Genomic DNA, 10,843 nt, shown 5'->3' on the forward strand with positions numbered 1-10,843 from the left:
GTTGAGTGGGATCCAGACCACAACAATGAAGACTCCCATTTAGGAAAGGAATGGATGAAACCATAGCAGCTCCTTTTCTATAGCAATTTTCATGTCCTGCTGAGCAGTGAAACCACTTCCTTGGATAGGCCATCTAGAAGTTCCTAGTTTTCTTGGAGAGGCATCCTTGCCCATTATCCTCCATGCTTCATGTGAAATGGTTACTGTAGGGCGTGCCTCTCTTGACAGTGAAAGAGAAAGTGAAGTCGCTCAGTTGTGTCTGACTCTTTGCAACCCCATGGACTATAGCCTATCAGGTTCCTCCATCCACGGAATTTTCCAGGCAAGAGTAGTGAAGTGGGTTCCCATTACCTTCTCCAGGGTGTCTTCCCAACCTAGGGACTGAACTCAGGTCTCCTTCATTGCAGGCAGACACTTTACCATCTGAGCCACCAGAGGCCTGCACAAATTTCTTATCTATTTCCTGGTCATAGATAAAGAAGTGGGGTTACTTTGAGGGCTGAATCATCACACACTTTTGTCAACCAGGCTTGCAATTACTTTGGAAATACTACTATTTCTTCAAAAACTTAAAGATACATTTGCTTCTGGACACTTTGTAAGTGATTAAGACCAAAAGTCTCATCTAGACCTACTTTTTGTGTATAAACTCTGGTGTTTACTGGCCTCCGTGCCCCGGCCAATTCCCTCTTCCTTCCTCTTTATGGTGACCTCTTCAAGGACATGAGAAACAAAAGCCTTTGATGGGAAGACGGTGCCTGTGGTACGGTATTGCAGTAGGGATGTCTCCCACTGTCTAGCCAAGAGCACTTACAGGGACCCCTGAGGAAGGCTGGGGACCACTGTGTCATCTCCTGATTTTGCTATTTCTTTATCCATTTGAGTTCACTTTTTTGGTGGCCCTTCAAATAGCAGAGGAAGCATTCAACACAGTCTAACATCCTGAGTTTTTCCAGCCGGTTCTACTGGAGCCATGAGCTCTGTTGGTATGAGGCCTGTCTCCCGAGATGCAGGAGGTTTTAACCAGCGCTTTCCCAGGCCACCTTCTGAACAGTGTCTATGACTCAGCCACCTACGGCTAACTGCAAAACAAAGGCCTCATACCTTATGTCCTACACCCCCATGTCTAGTCCCCAAACTCTGGATTAGTGAGGGCACCAGTCCAGCTGTTCAAGCAGGAGCTAAGATAAGAGAGACTAGAGCAAATGGGCATCCCTAGGGGCTCAGAGGGTAAAGAATTCGCCTGCAATGAGGGAGACTCGGGTGGAGCATGTGTGTTCCCTGGTGGCTCAGACAGTAAAGAATTCGCCTGCAATGAGGGAGACCTGGGCTTGATCTCTGGGTCAGGTAGATCCCCTGGAGAAGGGAAAGGCTACCCACCACAGTATTCTTGCCTGGAGAGTTCCATGGCAGAGGAGCCCTGGCCACAGTCCATGGGATCACAAAGAGTCGGGCACGACTGAGTGACTAACACTTCACTCTTCAGAGCAAGTAGCTTGTGTCTCTTTCCGGGACAGTCTGAGCTCACACAGCCCACGGCTGCTGCAGCTGGTCCATGTTGTCAGGAGCTCAGGCTCCATCTGTCTAGTTGCTTCCCATCCTCAATGGGTTGTTCCCACCTTGTGGTCTCCTTGACTTACAGTTACTACAGGATTCCAACCACCAGGAAGCAAGAAGACCACAGACAGAGCATGACCTTTATTTAGGGACTGACGATGAAATTTACATGGCTCCCTTTGGCTGACACCTCAACAAGCCAGAAATCAGCTACGCATCCCTGCTAGCTTATGAGGCCAGAAATGAATCTTGAGTTGGATAAGCACATTTCTAGGGGTCTATAACTAGGTGAGTGAAAGAAAGTTGCCTGCAGCCTGGAAAGGCTCTATTCAGGACTGAAAAACTGGATCAAGTTTAAGACAACTTTTGATTCAACTATGCATCTGCGTGCCTAGAAGCTGAGAAAGGTGGACAGAGCAGGATAGAGCTGATGAAGTCGGTATTTGCAATTCACAGTCTTTCTCCCTCCATGAAAGTAGTTTGGAAAGGAGTCAAACACCACACAGAGAAATCTCAACATCCCCGGCCAAACGAAGACAAAATTTCTGGGAAACACATTGATTCTCCAACTCTCACAAATCTGGAAGGTAGAGACGTCAATTCTGAGATGGTGACAGGCTGAAGGTAGACTCAGTGTGTTTAAAAAAATAATAGGGGACAGGGTAAATTCCGCTTCAATAAAAGCGAGCTTATCTTTATCAGAGTTGACAGAGATCATTAAAAAGTGAAAGCAGGAACCGATATATTGACGATGCCTCTAGAACTTGGCCTTACATCCACAGGCTGTATTCAGTGGAGGATGTTTTTTCCTGTCTCACACAGTGAAATCCAATTTCATATAGGTTTTTATTTGTTCAAAGTGATAGATAAGCCTCCTAAAGTATGGTTTAAATCAATATTCTATTCCTTAAGCTAACTGAAGCTGTGGGTTCATTTAATGAATAGGTGTACAGGCAACCTTATAAACACACAACTATAACAACAACAACAACAACAACATGGGAAGAAGGTGCCCAGAACAAGACTTTATTTGACAGGAAGTACTTTATTGGGTTTCTAATACTGAGATAAATAGTATATGAACACAGCCCACATTGTTGAATAAAATATATTTTATAGTCTTTTGGTAGCTGGCTTTATCAGCTAGCACAGAAACAGGAGACCTGAGATTAAAAAGAAAATGGTTCAAACAATAAAAAATAATAGTTCATATATATATATATATACATGCTTAGTAAACTCAGTTGATTCTTTCAGTAATCCTAATGGTACCATTATTTTTCCCATTTACAAATTTTTAAGAAGAAAAAAGCACAGAGATGGAAAGTAACTTGCCCAAGGTCACACAGCTGTTAAGTGGTGGCACCAGCCTTCAGATACGTTAATCAGGAGATCTTGAACACTCTTCTGTTAGGGGAATCGGGCCCTAACAGAGGTCCGTACTTACGTTATTTGGACAGGTGACAAATCAGAACAAATCAGGGTACTGCAGTACTTAGGGCTTCCAGGTGCTAGATACTGCAAAGAATGTTCGGCCCTTGGCGAGTACTCTGTGTCCATCTTCCCTCTCTTTTCCAAGTTCCTCTGTCCTAAAACTGTACCCTGTTAGAAACCAGTAACCTCCAAGTAAATTGCCTCAAGGCAATGCCAAACCCTAACATTGTTCAAATGATTCTTTTCTGAAAACCCCTCAAATACAGTTATGAGTACTGTCAATTATAGCTACAGTAATTCCCTAAGACACTGCTGACTCTGTCGCTGGTTGACTTAAAGTGTTCGGATACACCCTTGGGGGTGGGGGTGAGAGAAAAGCAGGTTCTAAATAACTTCCAGCAACAGGCATACTGTTGTTTTCCGTAATTTAAACTATGGAGTCATGTCCAAACCTCAGGGTCCCAGGCCCAAAATGTGGTCATAATAGACAAGATCGGGGTCAGCAAGCTGTTTCAGTAAAGGACCAGGAAGCAGCTCTGCCATTCCAGCACAAAAAGTTGCCATAGAGAAGCATAAAATAATTGATCATGGCTGTGCTCTAATAAAACTTGATTTATATACAAACAAAGGCAGCCATCAGGTGACGTTGGCCCCACATACCAAGCATGATGGACACATCTTGTAACTGGCTTGTGAACTCATCCTCCCAAAGATGGAGGAAACTTGACTTGAAGATGGGAAAACTTGGAATTGCACTTGCTATGTTCAAAATGGGGAATGGTTGTGAGAGGGCAACTATTCCCCATTTTGGGAATATTCACGATGCGAAAGCTGTAAGGTAAATTATGAGGATAATTAGTAATTTCACTGGCTGCATCCTGCCATCTCCAACTAGCACTTGGCACAGTTTACCTGTCTTTCAAGCCAAGTTCAAGGTCATCTCATTGTTGAAGCTTTTGCTCACCACCCACTCCCACCTTTTTCAGATGGCCTCTTCAGTGCCACATAACCACTTACGCATAAGAGACTCGAATTATCCGTTGACACATTTAGCCCCTGCCTGGTTAACCTTGCGTTCACTCACGTAATCCAGAGTCTAACACCCTGCTCTCTGAGACCGTGCAGAAGCAGCGCATGTGAATCAGGAGAGTGAGGTCAAAGGCAAGCAGCGCCAGGAGCCATCCCACCAAGTGCGCTGAATGGAAAGCCGTGAGATTGTGAATCTGAGTCATGAAGAGGGTGGTGGGTTAAGTGACAGATGCGGAGCCTGGAAGGGAACAGGTCCTGGGGGAGGGAATCTGACTTGTTGACTGCATGCCCCATGGGACAGTCAGGTCTAATCGTGCAGGTGGCAGTTGGACCCCAAAGGCCAAATTCAGAGGGTCGCAATTGGCAATGAGAGTTGAGGCGTCACCTACAGGGAGGCAGTTAGACAAATCGTGAGCAAGCAACACGTTTCCAAGGACAAGAATGAAAACATGCCTGGACTGTTCCATCTCATGTCGTGTTCCCCAGGTCAGCGGTGTTCCATTGAACACACAGGGTTAAATCTCTAGTCTTCATCAACATCAGGCTTCATTAGATCAAACACCGAGCTAATTTGCTAACACTATTAAATACATAAAGTCATCAGAAGCAATTTAATGCTTATCAGATATGCTTACTCCCTAATAAACCCTCACCTACCCCTTATTTCAGCCTAATGATCAAAAGGGATTCAGAAAATGAATATGTAATGAAGATCCCTTCCATTTATATCCATGAAAGAATGAGAAGAGGGTTTAGATGAAAAAGGGGATTGGCATTTAAGGGGGCATTTAGCTGCTTCATTGATTTCTATTTCATTTTGGAGCGTGTGACGCATAGCTGAGGTCTGTCAACCTTTCATTAGCCTGGGTAATTCATCATAGTTAAATATCAGATATTTAGGCTACAGATGCATTCTCACCATTTAGCATGCATAGAATATCCTTTAATTTACACAAGGAATCGCGGCCAAATAAAGGAGCAGGTTTATTCATCAGAGGGAGCCCTGCAGAGGAGAGATTAGCCGTGGAGCTGAACATCTTCCCAAAGGGCACTCACTGTCCTGTGCGCTGATTCACCAGTCATCACCCTGACCTTCTTTCTGCAAATCCATAGATGTCTGTCTCCCATCTATAATTATCTGTCTTCCCCCACTCTGTTGAGAATCCTGTAGCTGGAAAGGATGCTGGCAATCACCTTGATCAAGCCCCCAGTCTGCCACATTTTTCAAATGGAAACCTTGTTGTTGTTCAGTTACTAAGACTCGTTGTGACCCCAGGGACAGCAGCACGCCAGGCTTCCCTGTCCTTCTCCCAGAGCTTGCTCAAACTCATGTCCATTGAGGTGGTGATGCCATCCAACCATCTCATCCTCTGTCACCTCCTTCTCCTTGATGAAACCACGGTGTCTGCCACTGAGACCCCCCAGTCTTTTCCAGGATGATGGTCACCCCAGGAACCAGTATGATGGTCATCCCATCATCCTGGGATGACCCTTTCACTAAGGTTTGGATAAAAATAATACGGTCCTGTGTTGGTGGACACTCTCTCCAGGGCCCTTCCGTGGATTCCGCTGGCTGCCTAGAAATGCTCACTCTGGGTTTCTGTCCTCCAGAAGCGGGTTTCATTTTGGCTTCTCCATCTATAGATGTCTTGTGTCTTCCCTACATCAAGCCTACCGTGGACCACGTCCTCTTTCCCATGATCGCATAAAGCTATTCATGTATTCCTTCACTCTCGGCAGGTCAGGTCACCTGTGGGTGCCAGACACTGTGCTGAGCACCAAGTGCACAGCTAAATGGCAGTGACGACCGTGAAGCAAGGGTGCACACACGATGATCACGAGTCACGAACAATGGTAAAAGCAAGAGAGGACAAAAGGGAAGCATCAGACTGGGAGCCTCTCTCAGGCTGCGGATCTGAACCCTCGCGGAGGATCAGACATTTAGGCTGAGATCTGGACGCTAAGAAGGATACCCCACCCCGACTCTGACTCTGCGGAGGCAAAGCGGCAAAGCAAAGCCTGTGTGAGTGTGGAGGGAGAGGGGGTTTGGGGCTTGTGGGAGGCAGACGCTTGGAAGGAAAGAGTCTGAGAACTGGAAAGTGACGCTAAGGGAGGGCACAGTGAGAAAGGAAGCGCGTGATGCAAGCTGTGGCCAGGAAGGACCGCAAGCAGGGCGGGGCCTGAAATCATTTTATTTTTTTAATTTCATTATTCGTTTTCATTTTAGCAATTCTCATGGACGGGAAGTTGTTTTCCATCGCGGATTTTTTTTAAATTGAAGTATTGTTGATTTATAATGCTGTGTTAGTTTCTGGTATAAAACAAAGTGATTCATATTCTTATGAATCATATATATATATTCTTTTTCAGACTTTTTCCATTATAGGTTATTATAAGATATTGAATATAGCACCTGCTCCATACAGAGATCTGCCTGGTAACCTGGAGGACCATAGACTGAGGTGGACATGGCTTGTATGTCACTGAGATTTGACTTATCTTAAGAGGATAATAACAGCCCCCAGGACAACAAACCCTGGAAAGCAGACTCTTCCACATCACACCCTTGCCCAGGGCCCCCACCCCTGGCCGAGTCCTCCCCAGCTCAGCCTCCAGCTTGATTATCTTCTTCCTGTCCCTCGAATAGCTCCTTTCCCCTCTTCTCCAGCCTTAGCCTCGCTTCTCTCAGGATTCTTTAGAAACTCAATGTTCTTTTTTCCTAGATTCAGCTCTCTTCCCTCCTCAGTCTGGACCGCCCCTGGAGGTGGGGTAGACTTAACTTCTAGATTCCAGGAAGCCCTTCCAAGTCTAACCTCACTTCTGAGTTTACTTTGCCACATATTTTGTGTGTCTGGCATTGGTGTCATGGTGATGCTGCCTAACAAGGGCGCTGCTCAGCACAGGTGATGGAAGCAAATGCTAATTCGCAGCAAACGTGTGTTGTACTAGAAAAATCCCAGCGACAGGCAACAGTAAACATCTGCTTCTCACTCACCTGGGGTATTCAGCTCAGCATCTCTGCTGATGTTGGCTGAGCCCACTCACACATCTGGGGATTCTAGGATGGCCTCCGCTAGAGTGATAAAGCGACTCATCTCTTCTTCCTCCCAGGATGAGCGGGGTGTACTTTTTTCACAGCGATGGTAGAGAGCAAATGTGAGCAGACACATACGAGCACTTTTTCACCCTCTGCTTCGTCAAGCCTGGTAGCATCCACTGGCCAAAGCGCTCCCCATGGCTGAGCCCAGAATCAGAGATGAGGGGATTATAACGTCATACGACAGAGAATCTGGACGGGGGGAAAGGGACTGGGGCCTCTAAAGCCAGCCATCTACTACCCCTTACTTTAGACAGAAGAGGTCATGGTCAATTAGGCATTTTCTTCTTTCATCCCTGCATAATTGAACTCAAGGAATTAAAGTGACTTGCCCAGGGGCACACACCTTGGCGAGTCCAGCCAGAATGCAGATCTCAGCCAATCCAGCGCTCTTCCCATTCCAGTGTGCCAGAATGCAGATCTCAGCCAATCCAGTGCTCTTCCCATTTCAGTGTGCCAGTTCCCTGAAAGGCACCAACCACATAGACTTCCATTTCCCTGTGCCCACAGTAGGCCTGGTATGAAATAACTCAAAATCCTTGTACGTGAGCTTGGGGTCACACGGTGTGCTTATGAGCAGAGGGAGATGCACCGCTAAATTTAAGTCTATGCCACTACCTCATCAGAGGATTTTAAACAGCTCAATAATTATAAGCTGTTTGCCTAATTTCACTTTCCTGGGAGGTCGTGACGCAGGCTTGAAAAAGCTGAAGTTATTACACCTCCCCAGAGTCCCCATAAGGGTAACGTGTCTACATTTCTCTAAGTGCACATACATCGCTCCTATTTATGCTCAAGTCAAAGTAAGCCTATTTTTTTCTGCATTTCATGCTAAAAATCCTCCACTATTCCCCAATCTGTTTAGCCATATGCGTTGGATAACTAGGAACCTGGTGGCAATTCTTTATAGATTTTACTTCCCCCTTTTTTTTTGGTCTCCTGACTTGTCTCTACATTAAATCACTGGCTGTTAAATAGGAGAAATATCTGGAGACATTTTTGACTGTCTCATCTTGGGGATTCTACGGGTATATAGTGAGTAGGTGTTAAGGATGCTACTAAACATACTACAGTACAAAGGACAGTCCCCACGAGAAATGATTCAATCCAAAACGTCAGCGGTGCTGGTTCGAGAAATCCTGCATTAAATACATGTCAGTGCACGGATCGCTGATACCAACAAACTTATCACAGAACATCTTTTTTTTGTTTTTCTTTTACATTAAGACAATCTACTCTGAGAATAGTGCTTTGCTTAAACTATAGAAATAGTAACAAACCATGAATGTTGGTCCCAAGTTTCATCATTGCTATGTCTAGTACTTCTCTTCCCTTTAAATCACACAGTAGTCCCGGGGCAGTGGGGTACAGAAGGATGCAGGGAGCATGGAGGAGGCTGGACAGACCTGACTTTGGATCTCAGCTATGCCAACGGCTAGCTGGATGGTGTTGGTTGGATGGTTATGCCCCCTCTGCTGCAGTTTCTCCTTTTGGGGAAATGGGAATATGGCCAACTACCTCACAGGGTCACGGGGGAGATTAATTTAGAAGATCTATATAAATTCTCTGGCCCAGAGTAAGCACTCAGTAATTACCGATTCCCACTCATTCGTATCAAAACGCCTCTTAATTTCAAATCTGGGTCTCATATCCTGGTTTTTTGGGACCAGTCAGACATGGCACCCCACTCCAGTACTCTTGTGTGGAAAATCCCATGGACGGAGGAGCCTGGTAGGCTGCAGTCCATGGGGTCGCTAAGAGTCAGACACGACTGAGCAACTTCACTTTCACTTTTCACTTTCATGCATTGGAGAAGGACATGGCAACCCACTCCAGTGTTCTTGCCTGGAGAATCCCAGGGATGGGGGAGCCTGGTGGGCTGCCGTCTATGGGGTCGCACAGAGTTGGACACGACTGAAGCGACTTAGCAGCAGCAGCAACAGACTCTAGAAAGAGCCAGCAAGTACTTAGTGAGAAAAAAAATTTCTGCCAATGAGATCCCTGGCTTATATTTTCCATTCCCAAAGGACCAGGCTAGTTCACAGGGGGCTTCCAGGAGCGTCTGCACGAGCTCTGCCCACTCGTTACTGACAAGCTTGGTGCTTGTATGCCATATCGCTGGCATGTTGACCAGCCGAGAGTCCAATAGCCCTTCGAGGAACAGGGGCTTCAAGAATGGTTACGTGCAAATCTGAAAACAGCAGAAAACAGAAGAAGCTGGAAGCAAATATATTCTAACACAGCCAGAGTTTGTGATGCATTCTGGAAAATGACGGAGAATATAGTCCTAGGGCAGAAGCCACTGAGCCAATGTTGATGAGTCCAGGTTAGAACCAGGCTCACTTTTATTCTTCCCAGGGCCTTTTCAGCCTTCAGTGAAAATATAAATGCCCCTTAAATGTAGCTCCTCCAAAATCAGTCTTCTTCCAAATAGACTTCAGTTGAAGAGTTGATGTGATATTGGTTAGTAGCGTGTTAAGTATCAAATTCAAAAGCCTTTTCCTTGGTTTTAGTAGGAATGTGTACTGATGTATGATTTCAGAGCTATTCATTAGACTCCAGGTATTTTTGCAAGCCACACTGTGACATAAGCAAGCACTTTGGCCCAGCAAATCTAGTTCTAAATGTCTCTCTTGCTAAAATGCTCAGGCAGCTATGCAAGTATATACCCACAAGATTATTCACTTGTAATGTTATTTGTGAAACGGGAAAACTGGAAATAACTTGAATACCCATCAGTGGTAAATATGGCTAAGTAAATGATGGCCCATCTATTCAGTGGAATACTAAATTAAAAAAAAAAAAAAATGATGAGGTAGCTCAATTTACGTACACATACTCCAGAGAATGGTTATAACAGATTGCTACATCCAGAAAACAAACTTTAGAACAATATATACAGCATAATTCCATTTTTGTTCTTTAAAAAGGTAGAGAAAATTGAATCTATAGAAAAATTCTGGGAGAAGCCAACCAACAGCTGTAAAATTTTTACAGTGGCCAAAACTGGTAAGTGATTTTGAGAAATAAGGAGCTTATAGAAAGAGGCTTTCTTTTCTAAACGTATATATTGTTCGTTTTCACAGTGATGATATATTACTCTGTAATTGAAGGTAACTTTTTTCTTCATTTTGCACACAAGTATACACATACACTCACTACATATACTGCCACTCAAGCTGTAGTGGTTCATAGATATAATAGATATAATATAGTCTGTGTGTATATAGTATATATATATAATATAGTTCATAGATGCATAAAAATATAGTATAGTTCATAGATATAATAGATAGGCCTTTAATGGATCTTTAAATCAGCCAAAATCCATCAGAGTAACAGAAGTCATTTTAAGTATTCCAGAAACTAATGCTTCTAATACTGGAAATTTGGTACTTACCGAGCAGATGGAAGCGCCTAGGGAGCAGAGGTCATAGAAACCACACAGACATTCTAAGCCTGAAACCCCAAAGTTCTTAAGGGCTCACTGAGAAGCCTCTAGAGTTTTTAACACTTTCTGGAAATCTCCCACCAGGTTTTTCAGTCTACATCAGCAAAGAGAGTCGCCCTCAAGAGCTTGCTACAAAGTCTCTATATAATCCCACACCTCTGGACTGTAACTGCCACAGAATTACAATAGCCTATCCTTATTTTCTGTCTTACATATCTTGTCTGAGTTCCTCTCTTTGGCAAACTCAATCCCAGAACCACACGACGAAGGAAAGT

This window comes from Ovis aries, chromosome 7, assembly GCF_016772045.2.
Source record: "Ovis aries strain OAR_USU_Benz2616 breed Rambouillet chromosome 7, ARS-UI_Ramb_v3.0, whole genome shotgun sequence".
Taxonomy (NCBI): domain Eukaryota; kingdom Metazoa; phylum Chordata; class Mammalia; order Artiodactyla; family Bovidae; genus Ovis; species Ovis aries.